This window comes from Podarcis vaucheri, assembly GCF_965113315.1.
Source record: "Podarcis vaucheri genome assembly, chromosome: 4".
Classification (NCBI taxonomy): domain Eukaryota; kingdom Metazoa; phylum Chordata; class Lepidosauria; order Squamata; family Lacertidae; genus Podarcis; species Podarcis vaucheri.
This window is the reverse complement of record NC_138762.1, coordinates 92,484,743-92,511,416: the sequence shown is the minus strand read 5'-3', so window position 1 is coordinate 92,511,416 and position 26,674 is coordinate 92,484,743.

Sequence of the window (26,674 nt, the reverse complement as noted above, 5' to 3'; positions counted from 1 at the left end):
GAGACACTGTTGATGGAATCTTTCAAGAAGTTGGAGATGACTTTTATAAGGGGTTCATGTTTCACAAGCATATAGTAAGGTTGGTAGTACAATAGCTTTGTAACAAGTATTTTGGTTTCCCTGCAAATGTCCTGGTCCTCAAACACTCTGCACTGCAATTGGGAGAAAGCTGCACTTGTAGAGCTTAGGCGATGCTGGATTTCGGCATCAGTGTTGGGCCTAGGTAGGAGAAGTGATCAACATTTTCTAACATTACACTATTGAGTTGGATTTGTGGCACTGCAGAGGTGTTGTTTTGTGCTTGTTGGTGCAGCACTTTGGTTTTTTGGATGTTGAGTGATAAGCAAGTCTAACTAGCAGACCACAGGAGAGCCAGTGTGGTGTAGTGGTTAAGAGCGGTAGTCTCGTAATCTGGGGAACCAGGTTCGCGTCTCCACTCCTCCACATGCAGCTGCTGGGTGACCTTGGGCCAGTCACACTACTCTGAAATCTCTCAGCCCCACTCACCTCACAGAGTGTTTGTTGTGGGGGAGTTTTTAATTTTTTTTTAAAAAAAACTAGCAGACCACAGCACATTGTCATCAAATAGAAGTTCCTCTTTTGCTGGGAAAGTGTGACCCTTGAAATATATGCTGAGATTGCTTCAGCCTGAAACTAGAGTGCTGTTGAATTTGGAGAGGGCAGGCCTGGAGAAGAACATGCAAATTCCTGAGGATGGTGGTGAGCCAAATAAGTTAAGACATTTCAGGCCATTGCACAATAATAATGTTGTGGGCACAATCCATTGAAACTGAAGCAATGAAGGAGAGTCAAGCTAATGATTAACTCTCTAAGATACTCCCTTAAATCAGTCATTTAATAATAGCAAGTGCTGATCTCATGCCAGGAAACTGAAGACACGAGATAGGAAAAGTGGTGGGAAGCAGGAAGTGATATTAGAATGCAAAGAAATAAGGTATAAATGCTGTGGTGTTATAAAGGGAAAGGGAGAAGCAGTGGAGGCCAAAGAATTAAGGTAAGTGGGACAATGGCCCACCAACCTCAGTTTGCCCTTAGCCAAGCCCCACCTGTCTGCCTTCCTACTACACCAGTGTGGTTTAGTGGTTAGAGTGCTGGACCAAGACCAGGGAGACCAGGGTTCAAATCCCCACTCACCCTTGAAGCTCACGGGGTAGCCTTGGGCCAGTCACAATCTCTCAGCCTCACAGGATTGTTGTCAGAGGGAGGGAGAACCAGGCACACAAACCTCCAAGTGTCCCTATATTCCAGGGATGGTCCCCGATTTATAGAGGCCATCTCAGTTTCTGATCTATTAGTTTAAGTCTATTTTCATCAGAGAGATGTTGGAGGGTATGGAGTTACTTGACCTGTGAGCCAAGGAGATAAGTAACTATACTTTTAGAAGACATCTGAAGGAAGCCCTGTACAGTGGTACCTCGGTTTAAGAACAGCCCTGTTTACGAACTATTCAGTTTATGAACTCCGCAAAACAGGAGGTAGTGTCCCAGTTTGTGAACTTTACCTCGGTCTAAAAATGGAAGCCGAACGGTGAAAGGGGACTGGTGGGAAGCCTCATTAGGGAAAGCGCACCTTGGTTTAAGAACGGTTTCTGTTTAAGAATTAACTTCTGGAACAGATTAAGTTCATAAACCAAGTTACCGCTGTATAGGGAACTTTGTTTTGTTTTTAAAAAGTTTAATGTTTTAATATGTTTTTTTATAAATGTTGGGAGCCACCCACAGTGTTGGCAGGTATGTGTACGCCCCCTTGAGCTCTGGAGAATAAAGTAGGATATAAATGCAATTATAATATAATATAATATAATATAATATAATAATATAATATAATATAATATAATATAATATAATATAATATAATATAATATAATATAATAATATAATATAATATAATATAATATAATATAATATAATATAATATAATATAATATAATATAATATAATATAATATAATATAATATAATATAATATATAAAATAAAATAAAATAATACTTCTATCCAGCCACGGGGGTGGCACTGCCTGGCAGCTTCGTCATCATCAGACTCTCTTCTAGAAGTCACTGTGGAGGAAGATGGAGGCAAAACAATAATTAGTTAGCTTTGCCTTTCATTGGTTCCAGCTCTGCCTATCATTGGCTTCTCTGCCTTCTGCCCTACCAATATCAGTGGGGATCAAACATCAATGAGGAAAAGTTACACCAGCAGGTATAGTTGCAACTCAATAAACAAACAGCATTTTTATCTAGCATATATTCATAACCACAAAGGCAGGTAGACCACACTGAGATTAAATAGCTCAAGGCCAGCTAAGTGATCATTGTGGCTCTAAACAGGTTTGACCAAAAAGCGCCTTCTTCTAAAACCAACGTTCAACCACTACAACACACTGATCCCCGATGCTGTAATTGCTTAGCTTCAAATTACTGAGGATTTCTGAGACCTCAGAGAGGTCTACTGCTGGTTCTCACCTTGCATTATCTTTGAAAACCTGACTTACTGATTTCAACAGGGCATTGAGAAGTATGTGGTGTCAGACCACTGTTTTCCCTAGCTCATTACAGGAGCTCACCAGATTCTTGATCAAAGGTCCCATCTCCAAACAACTCCATCTTGCTATCTTAACTGGGTATATCTGAGACTGATTCTTCAACATCGACTTTGTTCAACTGGTCATGTTGTGGGGATGCCTGATTATTGACTTCCAAAGCAACTACTCTGGTGACCATCACAACATCCTACGAGAGCAAATTCCATGGTTTCACTGTGTGCTGTGTTTGCAGAAGTATTGTTGTCCATCCTGAATCTTCAGTTTCATTTCGATAAGCCCTGATTCCCGTATTTTGAGAGTGGAGGGAGGGGCAGGGACAGAGTGGGAGAAAGAGATCTCTTTGCCTACTTTCTCCACACCATACATAATGTTATATATTTCTATCAAGTTCCCCTCTTTCTGGTTTTATTTTCCAAACTAAAAGAAGACATCCCCCCATGAAATACGCCTTGCAGGTAAGATTCACCCTCTGTTGTGTGGGCAGGGCGGTCCCTCCCCTTACCTGGCCAATCCCCTGGCAACACCTACCCAGGCGGGATTGGGCGATTGGCTGAGGTAGGTGGAGTCCTCCAGGTATCCAGCCTGGGGAGGGCTAAGCCAGCCTATACTACCAGGAGCTGCATGGGATCCGGGGGGCTGTGTGCAACCAAGCAAAAGGCGCCGCCCCCATTTGATGTGGGGAGCGGTCATTATCAGTTAAGAAGCCCAAACACAAACCAATAGCAATACCAGATTTATTATTATTATTAAAATGAAAACTAGCCATGTCGTAGCTCATAACAGATTTTTTCCTCAAGACGATCACTACCAATAAATGTGCTTTAAATTAGACCACAAGTTCTGTTCTGGAAGCCACATGTATTTGATACTCAAAACAACACACAAGATGCAGAGATAATCTATATAGAAACATGCGCAAGCAGGGACTCCAACTACTGGAAGCAGTTCCTAGTTCTGGAGTCCACACTGCATTGGCTGTTGATATGCCCACACAGTATCAGTCTGAACTATGTGGCATCAGGGCTTGCAAAACAAGAGCTGTGAGTGGGCTGGTTGCTAGTTGCTCTTTTCACATGGCCAAGTGTGATGCTAGCCATAGAAGAAGATGTGGATGTCAGGTGATGTCACTAGACCAGGGGGTCAGCAAACTTTTTCGCGGGGGGCCGGTTCACTGTCCCTCAGAACTTGTGGTGGGCTGGAGCACGTGCATGCACACACACATGCGCACACGCCTTCCCTCCCTTGGAGACAGAGCAGCTGAGATACCTCCACTCATCACGTTCAGATGGAGCAGGCTGGGCTGGGGAGGGGGCACCCTGCCAGTGCTGGGTCTCAGCTTGCACGGAGGGGCCGCAGCCACTCTCCCAGGAAGGGCCCCTACCCCAGGGTGTCCATGACCATGCTGCTAATGTGCCATCACCGAGCAGCACAGAGGAGTCTTTCTTCTCCTCCTCCCCCCTCCTCACAGGCTCTCTGCTCTCACATCTTCCTGCCCCTTCGTTTCTCTTCCTCTCTTCTCAGAGCTAGATGTCAACAAGGCACCCTGCCCTGGACCTCGCCCCGATTGGAGCAGCGAGCTTCGGGAAGGGTCTGTTAGTTTCTGTTTCTCACTGAGCAGCTGCTTGCAGTCACAGGACTGTTTACATTCCACAGAGTCCAGATACTGTTGGATTCTCACGGGAAAGGGAGACAGGATGTGACGTTGCTGGTTTCCTGTTTCCTTTGTTCTGTTGTTTCCTTTGTTTGGTTGCTCTCTGCTTCTCATAGAGAGAACATGTATATTTCTTTGATCTCTGCATAGCTTAGTAATAAAGTATAGCAATGTAGCCCATACCTGCCTCATCCTTCCGCTGTGGCGCTGCTTCGTTGTTTTAATGCTCTGCTGGGCTCAAAACAAGATGAGCCTTATCAGCTCGGACGACCAGAGCTGAAATTCCAATAGGATCGCCATTGGCTGCCGGTTCATGTCAAACCGGCCAATGGAGGGGAGACCTGAGGTTGCTAAGGCTTTGAGTTGGCCAGCATCACAGAACTCTGAGCAACCTCGGAACACGCAGGGAGATGTAGTCCCGGGAAAGTGCCTCTCCACAGAGCTAAACTGGAGCTAAACCGGAGCGGTGGGGCAACTGACTGAGCAGGTGGCAGGCTCCACGGACCAGATTTATGACCCTGGTGGGCCTTATCTTGCCCCCAGGCCTTAGTTTGCCAATGCATGCACTAGACCTTTCTATATTTGCACAAACCTCTGAACACTCAAAGTGCCATATGAAAGACAATGGGAAGTTATGCTGGAGAATATTAAATGGGGGGGATGTTTTTCATCTCTGATAGCTATAGCTTGGTAAGAAATATTTGAGAGGGTCAAAAGTTGATGGATGTTGCCATTCGAAAGGGGAGTATGTGCCATGTCTTGTGGCTGATTATGTGGGGCAGGGCTTACCTGACATCCCACCCCCCCAAAAAAATATTTTTTTCTAGTTTTCAGTCCTGATTCAGAATCTGGTATGGCTAACGTAAGCTAAGAAGGAAGGGAAAGTCCAAATTATGGAAATTAGCTATTTATTTCCCAAGTCAAATCCCCAATACTATGAACTGCAGCTGGATAGCTCAGTTGGCTGGAGGGTCGATCCCCATATGGGGCAGATGCTTATTACTGCATTGCAGGAGATTGGATCAGATGAAACTCAGGGTTCCTTCCAACTCTATGATTCTATGATCTGCAGAACCTCAGGCCTAAGGGCCGAATTTAGCCCTCCAGCCTTCACTATTTGGCTCTTGGGTCTCTCAGAGGCCAAACCTTATCCCCAGACCACACTTCTCACAGCCCCTGCTCAAGCGCATTTGCCTGGCTAGAGTGTGTCCTTTGAACCAATGATGTCTCCTGTTTGCCAAGACAGAGAACAGTTGTGTGTCGAAACCTCATACCTCTTTGTCTACTGTACAAAGGTCAGAGTCACCTTCTTTGCCACACACTCTTCTGTTTTGTGTCCACCCCTCGCAAAGGTTAAGGGTCTGAGCCTTGTGATCTGAAAGAAGTTGCTTACCTGGATCTAAGGCCTCATAACCTCAGACCTTCAGATCTTCTGACAGCCATCTTGTCACATAATTACTAAACACAAAAAGCATGAATGTGGCTCCACTGTGAACCAATCTGCTTCATCTCACATTTCTGAAATGACTAATGCTTTTCAGATTTAATTTAGGGTTGCCATATTTCAAAAAGTAAAAACCAGGTCACCCCAAAAGTGTTTTTTAAGGAAATCACTGAAATTCTTGAGCTTTTTTAAAGGAAAACTGAAGGCTGTTGAGCTTTTCTTTTTTACAAAAACACATTTTTAAAATATATATTTTTGTCTAAGATCCAGGACAAAGTGCTGCCTTTTGCAAATTCCCCTGTACATCAATTCCGCCTTTAAAATCCAGACGTATGGCAGCCCTAGATTTATAGATCAATTTGATAAAGGATAGGAGCAAATAATTTAATTTCACTTCAGGTGCTTTCAAATCAAAAGCACTTTGGGTAGCTTGGTCTTGAGCAATGCGATTCAGCAAGCCTAAGCATCACCACAACATGCCCCAGATCATAATATTCACAAAATTAGTTTCCTGCCTTCTAAAGTTGTGAAATGCAATCTGGGTTTCTGTGCAACAGCAGTAAATTTCGATGACCAATTAACTGATGTACAGGTATGTCGGTTTACGACTACGTTCAAAAATAGCTGCTAATTTGGATTCAGTAAAGAAAGAGAAACTTTCCTACTCAAAGCACCCTTGCATTATTCATGGCTGAAAAGTAACACAAGATTTACTGAGCAAAAAAACAAAGTGTTTTACACAGCAATTTCAATAATACATGCCCTGGTACTCAAAATTCTTCAGCAAGCCATTTCTTAGCAGATACATGGAAATTATTCAGCAAGGCCTGTCACTTAAATCTTATAAGATCCATGTTTGGATTCAGTATTCAGCGCTGCTAGTGACAGCTCTGCGTTAGTTTCCTTGCCAGCCAAGAGCACAGAAAAAGATAATTACGTATTAAGCATGTGGTTTCCATACAGCTTTGTTAATTAATCTGTAGCATTCTACTGGATCGCAGGGCATTTTCTTCCCAAATAATTAAAACAGGCTGGCAAGATAAAGCTGGCTCTTTTCTGTGTGAATCTTTTCTAAGTTGGAATGTTGTGGGAAGGAGAGAGAGAGAGAGAGAGAAAGAAAGAAAGAGAGAGAAAGAAAGAAAGAAAGAAAGAAAGAAAGAAAGAAAGAAGACATCAGCAGAAAGTTTCAGAGAAGTTTCAAATTATCAACCTTGGCTGTGTACAGATGTAACATTTTCAGAGCAATTTCCCCTCTGCCGTGATCTGCCTCTAATCCTGCTGTGGTAGCTGAATAATCATACCAACACAATAAACGAAAGGTTGGCACCTGAGGAGCGCCAAAATAAGGAGCGCCTGGTGAAACTTTAAGAAAATGACATATTATGCGTGTCAGAACATTAGCGGTGCTTAAACTGAATACATTACCAGGGTGGCATTTTCTAATCAAGTTGCTTTCCAAAATGAACTTGAGAAAGAAATGCTAGGTTGTAGGGCTAAATAAAGAATAAAGAACAGGTGGCCTATAGAAAAGGGAGCATATTGGGATGGCAGTGTGTGGGGGGCACATAATGTCTAGTTGCTTTTTCAATGAAGGACTTAAAAACAAAGGAAGTGTTAGCGCTCATGCTCATTGGACAAGAGTTTAATCATGGATTGCACACTTAGCAGGTGCTTGGTAACTCATATTGCCACTTTGGTTCATATCAGAGGTAAGCCACATTCAGTGACCTGTGGCCATATATGGACACCAGCCTCATATTATGTGGCCTTCCAGAATCTCTTCCATGCCAACAGATTACCTTCCTTCCTGTTTGTTATTATTTTGTCTGTCTTTTAATAGCGATTCATCCCTTTTTCCTGGATAGTTTCAGAATAATTGGAACGGGAAGGATTCTATCTCATGCCCTCCAACTTTTCTCCAGTGAAAATGGGGATGTCCTATTCCATCATCATCATCATCATCATCATCATCATCATCATCATCCTATTTATACCACACCCCTCTGACTGGGTTGCCCCAACAACTCTGGGCGGCTTCCAACACAGATAAAAACATAATGACCGCTCCCCGCTTAAAATGGGGGGCGCCCTTTGCGTGGACGCGCACAGCCTCTGGATCTGGAGCGGCCCCAACAGCATAGGCTTGGTTTGCCTTCCCTCAGGTGGGATACCTGGAGGTCCCCGCCTACCTCAGTCAGTTGTCCAATCCCACCTGGGGAAAGCGTTGCCAAGGAGACCAGGCCAGGTAGGGGAGGGATTACCTGCCCACACAATAGAGGGAGGATCTTACCTGGGAATCCTCACTTGGCTACAGAGCTTCTCCCACCCTACCCACCCCCAGTTAATGTCTTATTTTGCAGGTTAACTTTTCTTCACAGGTATGCGGGCGCTGCTACGTTAAGGTCGCTGTTAAAGGGCCGGAAAGGAATTTCCCTGCATTGGCAGGTTTCGCCTTTCCCGTAGCAAAACGTCACAACTTTGGCGGTATCAGGCCTTGGGCAGAATCCTTTTGTCCATCTTCCTCTTGCGGCGGTGATACCAGGGTTCCCCGTTAAAGGGGTTTTCTGAAGGGAGGCTTTGGCCGTACACCGAAAGGTCGTCATTGCTCTCTCCTGCGGCGGCGGCGTTACGGGGGCGGCCATCTCTGCTTGAACATATGTTCTCCAGAGCCGGCCCATCCCCCCCACACACACTGGATAACCCTGATGCTCCCTAGGTCCCCGACTGGGGATCGGGGAGGGAGAACGCCCAATGCCTGAGCCAAGGTCTACCCACATTTGAAATTTAATAAAGTTGTGGCCAATTTAATCCCATAGCACGTTGTCTTGAGTCGTTATTCCACATGACGGGGGGACCGTGCAGGATCTGGGGACTCCGCCTGTCCACGCAATAAATAATTAAACATTAAAAAACTGCACTATATAGGGCTGCCTTCAGGTGGCTCGGGGGTTAGATAACTCCATACACTCCAACATTTCTCTGATGAAAATAGGGATGTCCTGAGGAAGAACAGGACATTCCGGGATCAAATCAGAAACCGGGACAGATTCTGTAAATCTAGGACTGTGGAAAATAGGGACATTTGGAGGGCCTGCTATTTGCTAAAGGAAAATGATTTTTCTTAAATAAACAAACTTTCTCCCCTGATTGTATGGCTTCTGCAGTTGCCTGAGAACAAATTGGTAGGGCAAAACTACCAAACAGAAAGCCCTTGACAGAAACAATATTTGACCACCCCTGGTCTATGTGAACAGACTCTACTTTCAAGCTTCTTGCTGCATCATCAACCCAAATAGATCTTGTTTCCCATGCGTGGAAGAGTTAAAACCACACTTACAGAAAGCTTGCTTTGAGCAATACCAACGTAAACAGGTTTGCCCTCAGGAAGTATAGTATTTCAAAAGAGCTTTTATTTAAATTGTATCCAAATATATTTCTACAGTTGTAAGTCCATAGAAGGGTGAATGGGGAAATCATCCTTCTGTAGCACATATTGTAAGCGATTTGTTTTGAGTCGTCTGGTCCTATCTATACTATAATCCTACATCAGTTTTATCCCATGTGAAGTTCTCACTCCTTCACCCACAATTTGAGGCTGATTTCTTTTACTCCTGGGATCAGAAATATCAACACAGAAGTAGTTTGGAGATTAAGTTGGGTTGCTTTTTTTTAAAGTTGTGTTGCACTATGACATCAGAAGGATAAGTACCGAAGCTACAGTTCTACTGTGCTCTACCAGTTCTACTGGTGACAGCAGCCATGAAAGTAAAAGACGCCTGCTTCTTGGGAGAAAAGCAATGACAAACCTAGACAGCATCTTAAAAAGCAGAGACATCACCTTGCCAACAAAGGTCCGTACAGTTAAAGCTATGGTTTTCTCAGTAGTGATGTATGGAAGTGAGAGCTGGACCATAAAGAAGGCTGATCGCCGAAGAATTGATGCTTTTGAATTATGGTGCTGGAGGAGACTCTTGAGAGTCCCATGGACTGCAAGAAGATCAAACCTATCCATTCTGAAGGAAATCAACCCTGAGTGTTCACTGGAAGGACAGATCCTGAAGCTGAGACTCCAATACTTTGGCCACCTTATGAGAAGAAAAGACTCCCTGGAAAAGACCCTGAGGCTGGGAAAGATTGAGGGCACAAGGAGAAGGGGATGACAGAGGATGAGATGGTTGGACAGTGTTCTCGAAGCTACCAGGATGAGTTTGACTAAACTGCGGGAGGCAGTGGAAGACAGAAGTGCCTGGAGTGCTCTGGTCCATGGGGTCACGAAGAGTCAGACACGACTAAACAGCAACACAGTTCTACATATGTTGTGTTGTTCCACCTGTACTATGCATTCAAAGTAGTACCATACTACTTTAAACATTCATGGCTTCCCACAAAGAGTCCTGGAAATTGTATTTCACTAAAGGTGCTGAGAGTTGTTCAAAGACCCCTATTTCCCTCATAGGGCTACAGTTCCCAGAGTGATTGAACAGTCCATCTCTCTTCCTAGGGAACTCTGAGAATTGTAGCTCTGTGAAATGAATAGGGGTCTCCTAACAACTCTCCACAAAGTTAACAAAATACGGTTTACACAGGGGAGCCATGACTTACACAAAATAGATGGCTTCACAGGTTTTTAAAAGCAACACTGTGAAGTACTCTGCAGGCTTAAAAGCAATGCAATCTTCTTCATATTTTCCTTTTCTTTCAAAAAGTGGGGAAATTCTGTAAAAGATAAAGCTCCAAAGAGAATGTTTTAGTGACATCTTTGGAGCAACACAAGTCATTCAAATGCCATAAGTATGAATAAACGTTTAAGTATGGGCAAAAATGTCCATCATTTACGTCCTACGCAAAGAAAGAGAAAGTAGTGACAAAATTCAACAGCAAGCCACAGAATAAGCCAGTAACTAGGGGAGGAGAAACAACAGCCACTGAATATTGTAAAGCCATCCAAAGCTGCGCAGGGTTGCCATATGTTCTCTTTTTCCAGGACGTGTCCTCTTTTTCATGGGTATATGAAATGAGAGTCGTCACAAAGATCCATAGTTAAAAGCAGAAGTTGGCAAATGTGTTCTCTTTTTTGCTCTTCAAAATATGGCAACCCTAGACTGCTATCCAGTTAGGAAATCAACAAAGATCCCCATATTTATCACTTGGCAAGCTGGTTGTCTGCATTCATCCCAGGGCAGAGTCATCATATCCTTTTCTCCATGTTTCATAGTACGTACATGAAATTATATTTCTTATAGAGAAACAGGATTTTTTTCCCCTTTACTTTTTCCTCCCATGTTGGGAGGAAAAGATACATTTGTGTGATCACAGTTCTTGAGCTGCAAGAGAGGCATGACACAGACTCGGCCCACGTACCATTGACAAAGCTTTCAGGGCATTTCCCAGAGTAGTAGCTTTCAATATACATCATAAAAACAAAACCTTGAAATGAATGAATTACTGAACTCGGGGGGGAAATAGCCAATGGTTATGTATATCCATTGTTTTATTTTTTTAAAAAATAGAAGCAAAACATGACCTTTGCACATGAGACTGTAAGTGGCCATGTAGCCTCAGGAGCACATATGAGGACAATGTCTCTTGAGAAGGGTCACTCACAGTAGTCTAAAATCTGACACAACAGAGTCATACATATCACAAATGAGAACTGAGAAGTTGTTTGGAGAGAAGAGAGTCAACTGCCTTAAAGAATGCACAATCCCAATGAAATGTTCAGCCTCTACCTAGCTTCCTCTCACAGTCTGTCTACTAAGGTCCCACGTCATGCTGTTCACTGGAGGAAGTCACACACAAACACATTCATCCATCAATCCAATATGTTGCTCTCCTGATGTTGCAACTCCCAAAAACCCCCGATAATTGGCCATGTTGGTTGGGGCTGTTGGAATCCAACAACTGGGAGGGGGATGAACCACTTTGGCTATCCTGACAAAGACTGCAATAACAAGTGATTTCCTTGAGTAAATTTAGATCTAACGCCACAGGCAGAACTTTCCTAACACCTCGCTAGGTCTCAGACAATGCTTTTCAGTGAAGACAGCTCACATATTCAACAGAATGTATAATTAACCACAGAGAAATTAGCAATTAAGGAATGTATGTGCATGTGTGAACCACCTCTCTGTCATTCAAGGGAACCAGCAAGGGAATATACAAACCAACAGCCTACGCCATACCCTCCAACATTTTTCTCTGACGAAAATAGGGATGCCCCATTCCATAACAATAATTTTACTACTTACACGTCACATATCTTACTGGGTTGCCCAAGCCACTCTGGGCAGCTTTCGACATATATAAAAACATTTTTTAAAATTAAACATTAAAAAAAAAACTTCCGCATACAGGATTGCCTTCAGGCGGCTTGGTGGGGGGGATAACTCCATACCCTCCAAGATTTCTCCAATGAAAATAGGGACATTCCAAGATCAAATCAAAAACTGGGATTGCTTCTCTAAATCAGGGATGTCCCAGGAAAATAGGGACACTTGTAGGGTCCGGCCTACGCATGCTTGGGCTGTGAAGATCAGAAACATGGAAGGAGCACAACCAACCTCCAAAATGCTAACTATCCTTAATAATGCTCCTGCTTTATTAAAGACGGGATGCGGGTGGCGCTGTGGGTTAAACCACAGAGCCTAGGACTTGCCGATCTGAAGGTCGGTGGTTCGAATCCCTGCGAAGGGGTGAGCTCCCATTGCTCGGTCCCTGCTCCTGCCAACCTAGCAGTTCGAAAGCATGTCAAAGTGCAAGTAGATAAATAGGTATCGCTCCAGCAGGAAGGTAAATGGCATTTCCGTGCACTGCTCTGGTTCGCCAGAAGCAGCTTAGTCATGCTGGCCACATGACCCAGAAGCTGAACACCGGATCCCTCGGCCAATAAAGCGAGATGAGCGCTACAACCCCAGAGTCGGTCACGACTGGATCTAATGGTCAGGGGTCCCTTTACCTTTACCTTCTTATTAAAGACATGTTAGTTATCATTCCATCCTTGTGAAAATAGGATGGGTAGTGACAAGAGAATTCTTCCATGCTTTGCTGTTTTGGATTTTAGATCTGGAGAAGGGACATTATAAATTCTCCTTCACCCAGGATATTGTAGATCATTGGCGCCTCATGGACTAGAGCTCAGTAGTAGGACACAAAAACTCCCAAGATTCAATTCCTGTGCTTGATCTCTTCACACAAGTAACACATGAAGAGGACAAGCATCAAACACTTACGTATTTCTATCAAGCCAGAACTCCCTAATGTGCCTCCTCCTCTAATCTATCTCCAGAGCACTACAAAAACTGATGCCATTGTTCTGATGCAAACTTGCCTACACACCCTATTTGGTTTAAAGGGCATTTTTTGTCTAGCAATGACTCCTTTAAAATATATTGATAGGTGTCGTTGAGCTGCAGATAATGGGAGATTCTTTGATGCTTCCTCAGAGACTTTAAATGCACTTTAGGAGCAATTACATCTCTTAATTGAGAAACCAATTATTGCAGTGATTGATTTCTTGCTCTTCTCCCCTTGTTTCTCTTTTTAAAAATATGTTGAACAGACATCGCTGCCCTAAAGCTGTGGCATGCAGCTAAACCTATAAAAGACTTTTGTGTGCAAGTAAAGCATCTGAACTGGAAATTATTGGAACTGGATTGGTTGATTGATTGGACTCTTTGCAGAGAAATTCTTGCTGTTTTATGTGCTTGGCATAAGAGTATCAAACAGGGCCAGCCCTCTAGGTCTGAAATCCTAGGCAAAGTACTCTTGGGTGGGGCACCACTCAAGTTGCTGCTGCCCCTTAGACTTTCTGGCAGTGGGGATGAAGGTAGTAGCTCTTCAAGGGCTTCCAATGTAGTGCCTGTCACTCCAGGGTATTTAAGGGAAATTAAAATGGAGACTCGCAGATCTGGTTTCCTGAAGTGCAGAGCCCAGGGCAAGCACAGGCAACCTCGGCCCTCCAAATGTTTTGGGACTACAATTCCCATCATCCCTGACCACTGGTCCTGTTAGCTAGGGATCATGGGATTTGTAGTCCCAAAATATCTGGAGGGCAGAGGTTGCCTATGCCTAGCCCAGAGGATGTGTCAGTGCTAGCAGTTCTTGCTGTGCCACTGGGGGTCAGATTCTGACGTCAGGATTGCTACTACAGAGATGGCAGGATGGCCTCTATGGCAGAAACAGGAGCTTATGCGGTGAGGTTGAAAGCAGTGTTTTTATAACTGACCGGCCAGTGGAGGGTACCATGTTGAACTTTCCCCTTGTCAGTGTAAATTCTGACCTCCACCGAGGGGTGCCAACTTGAATAAAATATTGGGGTGGGGACAGGTAAGCCCTGCCCCACATAAGTGATCACATGATGAGGTGTACATGCAGCATTTGTATGGCAATGCCCATTAACTTTGTGTCCCCCCCCCAGCCCTCTCAAATATTGGGGGCTAAGGGATCTCTGTTCCTAGGAATTGGGTCTTATTTATGCCTCTACCTCATTCCTTGGTCTCTGATAAACTCCTAGCCGGCTCCTACCAGTGTTCAACACCTCACTGCATGAAATTCATTGTTTTGGTTCATTCATACATATATATCGCTTGCTTTCTGATCACTTGGTTATCACTCATCACTTGACTGCAAATGTTTCAACCAGCTTTGTAAAAAGATGGTGTTTTTGAGCTGACACCCAACAATATGAAAGTTCCATCTGCAGTGATAAATCTGTGACAGATGATGGCTGCATCACTTGTATGTCATGTATGCACTGGATCTATCACAATGTTGTTCTGGCTTCAAAACTCCTGGGTTGAACTGACTTCACTGAAGACCTGACTGAAGCATTGGTGATACAGAAGTTTCTCTCTCTACTGTGTGAGATTCATAATGAGTCACTCAAATATGCATACTTCTTAATATCAAAAGTCAATGACTGATCGACATGTATTTGTGCAATCTTTAGGCATATCTACTTGGAAGCCAGCTCCTCTGAGATATAGATTTAGGACTTGGGTGTTAAAACTTAATCCCAGTAACTACACCAGCAAAGACAGAACCACAAAACTTTTGTCTTACTAGAAATTAGCCCTTAAGGGAAATAAAAGTTAATGTGTTTTTTCCCCTTAACTTGTTTTAATTGCCTAAATAGAAAAGTAATCTGTGGATTTTGGGGGTTTGTAGAGATGAATAAAAACAGACAACGAGATGTTTTCTTTCAGAGAGCTTGCGTGTGTGCCAGATGAAAGTGAGAGAGAGAGAGAGATTCTTTCTCTAGCCTCACAGCATCTCCTTTTATTCAAAGTTACAACAAGCATGGCCACGAATGTGCCAGTGGCTGATTGGCTCAATACAAGACAAAGAAACTGAAATCCTATTGGCTCATTTGTATGTAAGGCGGGCTTACATAGCTCCATAGATCTTTGGCACATGAAAGACAGAATGTCAGAGCTGTATTTAGACAGGCATATAAGCTCTTAATCCACCTATGACTAAGATTGATAATGTTATGACTAAGGTGTTTACTAATGTTTAGATTGTTATATAAACTCACACAATTAATTATACATTGAGGATTAACACATCATTGTGATTTACACATCATTGTGAACTAAAGGTGAACTAAAGAGAAAAAAGTGTGGTATGCAAAGAATGATATACAGAAAGATCTGTGCCAGGCACAGACCTTTAGCCTTGTGCGTGAAAGAGAGGGAGAGAAGCGTGATTGATTATAAACAGGCCTTATAGTCTGTTTTAGAAGCAAAGGGAAGATAGAAATAATTCCCAAAAATGCAGGAGGAAAGGAATGTTTTACTATACTAGGCACATAGAAATAACATGTCTACATCTCCTCCTTTTTTTTCTTCTTTGCGAGGTAAGGCAACTCGGTGAATAAAGCAACAATACTTCCGGATCAGTGGTTTGCCATCAAATGCCGGAAATAATACTGCTAGGCTTGATGGGGCAAAAGTACTTCAAGATTAGTGGTTTGCCAACAAATCTCAAAATAATCCTACCCACATCTCCCCTTTTATTTTTGTTTTTTACTTACTGGTGGCGTTGCCATTTCGCATAATAGGCTGCAAGGAGCGCGCTAGGTGGTGGTGGAGGAGAGAGAAGGCGAGAAAAAAGATTTGTAAGGCTAGGAATGCATTGGAGAAAGCAACAAAACAAAATTAATATACATACAATAATAATTACATAAAAAAAGACATCGCGTAGCCATTTGAGATTAGGTAGCCACGCCGTCGACCACAAGGAAAAGGAATCCCAGAGTCCGGAAAATCCGATATCCTCTTTGATGTGGTGAGTGAGATTTTGCAAATGAGAAATTTGCCTTTGAACGGCCTTAGAATTGTCAGTGATGTTAAAACAGCACATTTCCTTGAATTGTTCACAACCATAATGATGTACCATGAGTAGGTAGTCCAAAGTAGATTTCGACCTTAATAAACCATTGCGAAGTTCAGCTTGCTCTGTGTTGAGAAGATGGAGCGCCTTAGACGTAATATTCAGGGATTTTGCTGCAGAGCAAGCTAAAGAATTAATATTTGCGCTATTACGCACAGCCAAACCTGGAACACCTAAGAGAGAGACAGCTAAAGAGATGTATTCAGACCTGCTAGGGAGAGAGACAAGATCATCGCAGTCATCAGACAATTCAACACTACGCTGATGTCTAGAGTAAGAGAAATGATGTTTTTCAGGCAATATGATAGACAGACGGCTTAAGCAACAAGGTGTGCCGTGACTAATGTTTGCCGGAATGTAATTGAAAGTGTAACCTGGGCAGGACCAAAACCAGCCTGCTGGCAGTTCTGTGTACTTATATATATAAGAAATATTCACATAATCAGAGCAATTAAAGTTATTTTTGCCCATTTTCACGCAGTTCTGTTTCGTACAGTTGACCATACGCGCACAAACAGCGTTATAAGAGGCCACATATGGGGTTGTCAAATCAATAGCTAAAGGTGGGCGTTCACGCATTTGCGTTCCCCAATTGTGATAACCTTTATACCCAAGGGTACGAAGTGAATCATTTTGAGGTAGGAATGAGAAAAACCAAGTATCATTCTGTATGTCATGAGGATCATGGCAAACTGGAATGAGACAAGAGCCAAGGATATCACCAATGGCTACTTGCTGAGTAAGGCAAAATGCTGAGACATTGAGCGTCCTTGCAAACGATTCCCATACATTTAACGATGTGGAATCACCAGTAGGAAGAGCTGAAGTAGAGAGAGGCAAAATTAAAATACTGAAAATGAGAATTATCATGGAATTCATATTAAGACAAGCAATGAGGGATAGAAGCTGGTTAGTAGGGCTTGCTTCCAGTTGCTGTTCTCTCCTATACTGTTCAGCTTGAAGAGAGAGCGATTTTATTTGGCCCCACGTCACTGGGGGATTGCGATGTCCCCGCTTACGAGTCCTGGGGGGGCTGGACGTCACATCGCTGGTGATTTGGAGTTGGTGGTTGAATTGAGGCAATGGATCCGGAAGAACCTGTCGCCACGCCATGGTGCAGCCGAATCCAACGTGCAGGAACCCACCGAGCACCCTGTGGAGTAGAAACTGCAGCGTAACCCTTACCCCATGTAATTAATTTCACTGGTTCACTCCACTCATTGGAGGGTAGAATTTTATAGCGCACCAGTGGAGCTGGAAGAATTTCCTTTTGCTGGAAATGCTTTTGAAGACGTGTGTAAGATTGGTGATCCTGTATGGAGATATTCAAATGATTAAGAGTGAAAAGCACACTTGACAACCAACTTTCCTTTTCTGAAAGTGAGTTTGGAATGCCTGCTTTCTTTTCCTGCCTGTTCAATGCAGTTTTCAGGGTACGATGAGAGCGTTCAACTATAGCTTGACCTTGAGAATTATAAGGGATGCCAAACAGATGATGAATATCCCAAGTTTCACAAAATTTTGCAAAGCCTTTTGCACAATACGCTGGGGCATTGTCAGTTTTTATAGAATGAGGCTTGCCCATAACTGACATTGCACGAACAAGATGATTGCAAACATGCTTAACTTGCTCTCCTCTTTGAGGCGTAATCCAAAGGTAGCCAGAGTATGTGTCGACAGAGACATGCAGAAATTTCCAGGGTGAAAAAGGGGCAAAATGAGTTACATCCATTTGCCACAACTGATTTGCTTCCAGTCCACGGGGATTAACCCCAGGGCTGGGATGGCCAATCTGATTGGAGCATTGAGGACACTGCTGAATAATTGCACGCGCCTCTTCCAATGAAATTTGAAATTGGCGGCTAAGGGCTTTTGCATTTTGATGATGAAAAGCATGACTTTCTATAGGAGAGACAGGCAAAATCTTTAGCAAAGAATCTGCTTTTGCATTTCCATCTGAAATGAAACCTGGAAAAGGTTGGTGAGAGCGAATGTGCACTACAAAGAGTGGGTGAGAACGATTAGAAAGAAGCAGTTGCAAAGACAGGAAGAGACTCAACAAGTTATCATCTAATAAAGGACTTACATAACTGCCTTGCATTCTACATATGACGTTTGAAACATATAAGCTGTCAACAATCAAGTTAATTGGTTGTGAGGAAAAATAATGCAGAGCTTTTACCGCAGCTGCAAGTTCAGAACGCTGAGCAGATTTTTGTGGGAGAGTGTACAGGCTATGCCACTCCTCATTCTGTTGCCAAGCAACAACTCCTCTAGAAGGAGCCCCGTCAGTGAAAACAGTCAGGGCATTCAAAGGAACAGGGGAAATGATAGAAGAGAAAGACATAGGGAATTGCTTGCTCATTTGCAGGCGCGTATCGGGTGGAATATGACAATCCACCTGACCCACAAAATCAGCGAACGCACACTGTAAATCCATGCTAGTGGAAAGAGCTGTTTCCCATTGTTCTAAAGGCATAGGGAGAATAATTTGATTATAGTCAATACCAAAAAGATGCTTACAACGTCGTCGTCCCTTGCTAATGAGCTGAGCAAGGAGATCCACTAAAGGGTTTACTGTGTTTCTTGGTGCATGATGTAAATAAAGCCATTCTAGTATATGAACTTTTGATGGACCTTTCTGAATAATTGCAGCAAAAGGTTGTACAGAATCCGTCATTATGACCAAATCAGGCATAACATTAGGAATCGCTCGATCCACCCAATGAATACGCATGAGTGCTTTCAACTCTGCAACAGTTTTGAGTTGATCAGAGTTCAAGGTGATTTGCTCACCTGGAGATTGATGGCCTTTTAAGGCTGAAAACAGTGGCCTTAGCACTTCAAGAGGGATTTTAAAATAAGGCCTTATCCAATTAATGTTTCCCAGCAATTGTTGCAGTTGTACATATTTCATTGTTTTTGAAATATGAAGTTCAGGGATTATTGGAATAGAATAACTAGCTATCATTTTATGTCCTAGATACTGAAAGGGGGGAGATTCCTGAACCTTCTCTGGAGCAATTTTTAAACCATACAAAGACAAACAGGTTATTAAATCATGTTTCCAATTGGGGGGAAGGACTGGAGAATAAAAAAGAATATCGTCCGTATAATGCTGAATCTTAAGATGTGGGTACTTAAGACGAAAGGATTGAAGTGCCTTATCCACAAAATATTGGCACATAGTGGGGGAATTTATCATGCCTTGTGGCAGAACCTTCCAGTGATATCTTTTAGATGGTGTACAATTATTTAATTCTGGAATTGTAAAAGCAAAAAATTTGCGATCCTTTTCATGCAGGGGAATAGAGAAAAAGCAATCCTGCAGATCTATTATAGCCAATTGATATGAATGTGGAATCATATTTGGATTAGGCATACCACATTGCAAAGGCCCCATGGGTTCAATGATGCTATTTATGGACCTCAGATCGTGCAAAAATCTATATTTCCCATTTTTCTTCTTAATTACGAAGACTGGGCTATTGAAAGGGCTGACAGAAGGTTCTATATGGTCAGCTAATAATTGCTGATCGACCAATTGTCTCAAAGCAATCAATTTCTCTGTAGTAAGAGGCCATTGAGGAATCCATATAGGATCAGTGGACTTCCAAGTAAGTGGAAGCACAAACTTATTCATTTATTTGAATGGATGCTTGTAATTGTTGCAACAAATCTCTTCCCCACAAATTAAGATGAATTTTGAGCACACAGGGCTGAATATATGCAATAACTTCAGAGCTATCAGGCAAAGAGACAGGCAGCCATTGTGCGCTTTTGCAAGAAGTCTGATTACCTCCCACGCCCCACACTTCAGGAGAAGTTTCAAGCGGCCAATTTTGTTCCCAAAAATTATTCGAAATGACCGAAACATCCGCACCAGTGTCTATCAGACCCTCTAATATTTTTCCATTGATTTTATACTTACGAAGGAGTTTCTCTCTTCCAATACGTTGGGTCACAGCTAGAAGCTGAGGGGAAAAAGATAAAGAGGGCTTGTGCAGATTAGTGTCAATAGCACAAACATCAGGTGGTGAAGGCAGCATCACCAAATGAGCAAAGGATTCACCCTTTGTTAACTGCATGGGCATATGGCTCCAAAATTGAACCATGATTGTGCCCACATAGTCAGGAGGCAAGGCACCTGGGATGACATGAATGCCTTGTTTTGCAGCAGAAAATTTAGGTAAAATTAAACCTGTGATATTAGAAGGAAGTGGACCTGCCATTTGGCTGGCCATGATTATGATTTCACCAGGCAATGCAGTGTTTTTGGTCTCTTGATTAATCAAATCAATGGCAAATTCAGAAGGCATATTTTTAGTAACTTTTGCAGCAGCAGAAACTAAAGGCTGACATCTCTCTATTCTTTGGGGCCCGAGAGTCTGGGCCCACTGAAGTTTCCCTGTGACCTACATTGATTCGCCCAATGATAGCCTTTCCCACACTTTGGACATTTTTTGGAAGGTCTGGTCGTGGTATTTGCATTATTATTCTTCTGTGCAGTCCCACCTTGGGCCTTGCACTGTCTTGCAAAATGACCAGGCCGGTGACAATTATAACAGTTTCCTGTTTGTATCACGGAAGCGTGAAGTGCATTGGCAAACAAAGACATTGTATGAGATTGACTCCCTACTTCCGAACACGCTTTTATCAAATCTGCAAGGGAATATGTTGAACGGCTTACGATTGATTGCAGCATTTTTCTGCAATCTGTGTTCGAGTTCTCATAAGCCAATTTTTTTAGCAACTCACTTTGAGCCGTTTCATTATCAATCTGTCTACAGATAGATTCCTTCAATCTGTCCACAAATTGATGGTATGGCTCTGTATTCTGCTGTTTAACATTTACAAAAGAACTCAGTGGCTGTCCTGAGACAGGAATTTTACGAAATGCACGCTGCACGCAAGTTGCAGTGCGCTGAAAGTGTGAAGGTGACAACACGGCTTGGGCAGCCAGGGTCTCAAAAGGAGGAGCGCCGAAAAGCTGGCTTGCTGTATGCGTTGGATCAGCCAGAGCGATGGCGGCATGTTTAAATTCATTTTCAAAAACTAAAAATTGCGCTGGAGATAACATCATCCTCATTAAATCTTTCCAGTCAATCGGAATCATTGTAAAAGAGGTAGATATGCCCTCTAAAATTCCCATTACATAAGAAGATTTGAGACCTGAATCACTAATGGCTTTCCTGAGATCTTTCATGACAGCATAAGGCAATTTTTCATGATAAACTTGTAATTGCTGACCTCCAGGAGCATTTTGATAAGTGAGAGGAAAAATTAATGGCATTTCACCAGCCCATGCAGCTGTTTCTTCCAATGAAAAAAGCCCATCCTGCTTAGCCTGTAAAAGCCCAGCACGGACGGCTCCATATTGTTTTGGCAAAGCAGCATGGTCTAGAGACAAAGAGGAAGGGACAAAGGCATGCTGATTTGCTTGTTCAGGCAGAGAAGGGGGGCCGAGGGGGATGGGGGGGGAATTTGTAAACTGAGAAGGAGCAGCAGCAGAAAAAACAGCAGGCTGAGCCACAACTTTTACAGCAGGGAGAGGGGGAGGGGTCTCAGAAAGCTGAGACGAAACTGGAGCAAGGGAAGGAGAAAAGGGAGGGGGATTTTGGCTAGGTGATGAAGGGGACAAAGGGGGCAAAATCAGGGGATATGGCGGGGGGGAAGTGATTTCTTCAGTTACCAGCAGTGAAGAAATTGAAAGAGAAGATTGTTCTAATTTCGCTATGGCGGTAGCACACTTTTGCCACGTGAGTAGGCAGCTGATTTGCGCACGTGGTTCACAAAATAAAATTTTGCCGATTTTCTCCCATGTGCTAATTTGCAATGTACCTTCTGCTTGATAAAAAGGACATTGATGATTTATTTCCTGCAGCAGCTGTTCAATCTCTTTTAGAGAAATTTGGACTTTGTCTATTGTCTGTCTTACTAACGAAAGAAGCTCTTTCGCATGAGCCTTTTGCACCTTACTTAAATCCCCTCCCATACTAACGAATTAAGCGCTTTAGACTTTTTCCCAGTCGGATTAGTATGAGGAATGCTTTTGGCTCTAAAGGGATCTCTATTGGGATCTCTATTGGGATCTGATTACTTACCCTTCTTCAGGATCACATCAAGGGGTCACCAGATGTGGATTTTGGGGGTTTGTAGAGATGAATAAAAACAGACAACGAGATGTTTTCTTTCAGAGAGCTTGCGTGTGTGCCAGATGAAAGTGAGAGAGAGAGAGAGATTCTTTCTCTAGCCTCACAGCATCTCCTTTTATTCAAAGTTACAACAAGCATGGCCACGAATGTGCCAGTGGCTGATTGGCTCAATACAAGACAAAGAAACTGAAATCCTATTGGCTCATTTGTATGTAAGGCGGGCTTACATAGCTCCATAGATCTTTGGCACATGAAAGACAGAATGTCAGAGCTGTATTTAGACAGGCATATAAGCTCTTAATCCACCTATGACTAAGATTGATAATGTTATGACTAAGGTGTTTACTAATGTTTAGATTGTTATATAAACTCACACAATTAATTATACATTGAGGATTAACACATCATTGTGATTTACACATCATTGTGAACTAAAGGTGAACTAAAGAGAAAAAAGTGTGGTATGCAAAGAATGATATACAGAAAGATCTGTGCCAGGCACAGACCTTTAGCCTTGTGCGTGAAAGAGAGGGAGAGAAGCGTGATTGATTATAAACAGGCCTTATAGTCTGTTTTAGAAGCAAAGGGAAGATAGAAATAATTCCCAAAAATGCAGGAGGAAAGGAATGTTTTACTATACTAGGCACATAGAAATAACATGTCTACAGTAATCAATGCATAATCTAACATGTACTAATTAACAGAACTACAGACAATTACCTAACAAACAAAATGCTGGAAATGCAAACTCAGTGCACTTGAGTTAAATCAGACCTTATTAAAGCATAATTATTAGTTTAAGGTAATTTGGGCATGCATCCATATGTCTATTGGTTTGTGTGGGTAAAATAATTGACAACATCTTTTGCCTTTGTGAGAGGGGGCAGTTGGAGGGAGAACATGGTACTAACAAAAGTAGAGTGACATCTGAAACAATGGTCGAGCTTGTTCTGAGGTAAAATACAGAAAATGTGCCTTTCTTTATGATGGAGGTGAAGAGCAACGACATAAAACCTCCAGGCCCTTTGGGAAATAAGTAAGACTGACAGATCTGGAGGTTATTAGTGAATCATTTGAGAAGCCAAAGCGATTGTTAAGATGAATTATAGAAAACTAAAGTTGGAGGTCACTCCCGAAGTTATCTAGTCTTGTCTTCTCCTCTGAGAAATGGAACCATATATCTAAAACTTTCTTCTCAGAAGCACTCCCAGTAGCAGAAACTTTACAGTTTCTACAAACAAGTTGCTCTACTGCTCAAAATATTATTGTTATGCGAAGGAATTTCCTAATATTTGATCTGCACTGTTCTTGCTCTTCCTTAGCCCCATTAGTACATAAAAGTCTTCCATCAATGTCCACTGTGAGCACCAAAGAATCATTCACATATTAAAAGCAAACATGTTTCTAAGTGGGCCCACAAGGGAGGGAGGGATCCAAATTCAGGTATGTTTGCATTAGAATTCAAACCAAACAAAATTTATTCCCTGTCCTATGTTTCTGGGGAAACCTCAGGGTGATGGGATAAAGAAACATGCAATAGCCGATGTCTCATTTTTGAAAATATAAAATATTTCTCACACTATTGTATGACAGCAGTTGCTATGATGCCAACTGCATTTTCTCTAAACATGTACTCTCACCTCCAAACATGCACAACAAACTGATTTAAATTATGGTTGGATGTTCACGAAAAGTCGCCCGAATGACCCTGTGAGTGATGGTTTGAGGATGCAGTAGCACCTGATAATATGCTACAGATTCCACACACCCCTGAAAGTGACTCATTTGAGCACATTGGTAGAAAAGACAACTGTTCTGCTCATACAAATTTCGGGAAGCAATGGAAGTAGCAATAGATGTAATAGATCAGAAATTATGTTCTCCATGAAGCTGAATCCCAGAGATTTACAGAAAAAGGTCTTTTGGGAGGTGTGGCGAGAAATAAACAAACAGGCTGCTCTTCTATAAGTACCACTGGAGCCGAAAGTGGGCAGAGTGACATGATTCATCACACTAGACAGAGAAACCAGACAGGTTGTTAATTTTAAAAATGGCCTATTAGCGTTGACCTACGGACCCTTTCATGGGTCTAGTGCAAACACCAGCAGACTATCTATAATTGTCGCTTGGAGCACATAGAGGCTGATGCTTGACTATCAGTGTGCAATGGCACACTTTCCATAAATAAATGAGGTACGAGTACCTGTTGTGATGAAAACAGCACTTTCAGCCCTATCAAGTCAACAGGCTGCCACCATCCATAGGCCTTTTTCTAACCATCTTCTGGACACATTTGAAAGATACCTCAGATGCTCAAACTTCAAAATCAAAAGCAACACCCTGTTATATTAAATCAGGCCAAATGCCTGACATTTAGATTGAGTCACCATAACATTTCTGTTCTCTGTGAAAGATGCATTTGTCACAAAAAAAGGAGCCACAGCAAGCGAAAACAACAAAACATTACCTCATGCCCACAGTAAAAAATTTCAAACAGTAATGGCAACCCCACTTTCTTTGCAGAAATGTAACAACTAAAACATGTTGCTTTGTGATTCTCCAAGCATTTTGGTCTCTTTTGAGAGCAACTTGTGCCCTGTCCCTCTATCCCATCCCTTTGGGTGTTGGCAAGTGTGCCCCCCCTTCCCCCCACAGAGTGAGAGTGGAACATCCAATTAATTTGAAACTGATTCTGACATTTTTATTTTTTTTAATGTTTTCTTTCTACTGAATTTTCATCTTGAGGGAATAAAATAATGAATCTGGATTTCTCAGTTCCAGCACCGGGGGAGACCTCTGATAACCTCAGCTTGCAGAGACTAGTAATGATTCCTTGAGCAGTTTCGCTACATGGATTGCAATTGCTTGAATACTTTCCCCCTGTTTGGCCACATTTGTCGCTGGATATATATGCAAGTTTTACTTGAAGCCTCTGGCCTTCCTTGTGAAAAAGTATTATTGCTGGCCTTCACTGTTGGCAAGTAAATTATTTTGTGTAGTCGATTAGTTTAAGGCCTTTACCCGTGATTGTTTCCCCCCTTTTAGTTTTTGATCTGAATTTGGTAAGTGGAAAATTGACTTTGTGTGCTAATATAGCTGCCCAAGACTTGTTTCTCCTGTGGACGATAAATTTGCAGGTGAAACCCCATCAGTTTTCAAACATCATTAATTGGTCACATTGTATAGTAGGGGCAAGGAACCTGTGACCTCCCAGGCCTTCCTGGACTCTAGGTCCCTTCACCCCCAACCAGCATTGGCCATTAGTCAGATATTATGGGAGTTGTAGTCCAGCAATCTGTGGAGGGCCACAGGTCCCCCATACCTATTGTATGTTTTTATTACATAGATTTGGATGAATTTTTTTGAGATATCGAAACCTGTAAGCTGTAATCGAGCATCTGTAGGGAATAAATACTATATGTAGGAAAAGAACACCTCCAGAAAAGAAATTAAAAGCATCCTTTTTTTTTTTTTTTGGTGTACAGTAAGTGTGTATAAAATTTTTAATCTGTTTGCCAGTGCAATTTTCTGGTTTTGTGCAGATTAGTCATGTCCAAAGCCCATTCATTTTGGGGGCCTAATCCAGCCCTCTGGCTAGTTTTATCTGGCCCCTGTGGCAGTTTATTTATTGGGGTCAAATCCTTAAAAAAGCTCAACAACTTCACATTCACTTCAGATCAATGCTTCTGCACACACTTCTGAAGCACCCAAGAAATAGGAGCCAAACAGCTAGGGGCTGAGATCCTTCCCACACACCTCAAATTGAGGGGGCCAGCCCCTCCCCCCAGTCGATGGGCATTGTCACTCAAATGGTGTGCATGTGATTAATTATGTGGGGCAGGGCTTACCTGCCCCCACCCCAATATTTTATTCAATCTGTGCACCCCAGAGTGGAGCAGTTTGGAGCCTGATTTCCCCCAGTTTAGCCAATTATCCCCATATCAGATAAACCCGAATTTAAAGGCGGAAAGCAGAAACTTTGGTGTTGTTTGAGGGTAATGGCATGCAAACTACATATATTAAATGGGAATGAAAATGGCTGCAGACACATAGTGAACTTCAATGTGGACAAGCCCCTACTATCTGAATCAAAGGCTGCAGTCCTAACCACACTTGCTAGGAAACAAGTCCCACTGAACGCAGGAGGGCCTACTTCTTTTCGAACATGCTCAGAACAGTGAAGACGCTCTGCTTATGTGGAAAGAAATGCCACTTTGCAAGTGAAACCTTTCACGGTTCATAGTTCTGCCATGATACCAATGCCCACACTTGCATTCTCGACACACTGTTACGCTTCGAGGAAGATGTCAGATTTGTGGCTCCTCCCTACACCAGTATCACCATCGTTTCTGGAGAGTGGGTGGTGTTAATGAGGGGAGGAGCCAAAACACGAGTTCCATGAATTCACACGTTTTTTTTCCAACAGTGCAAGAAACAGCAGATCGCTAGCTGTTTCCATGCTGCCA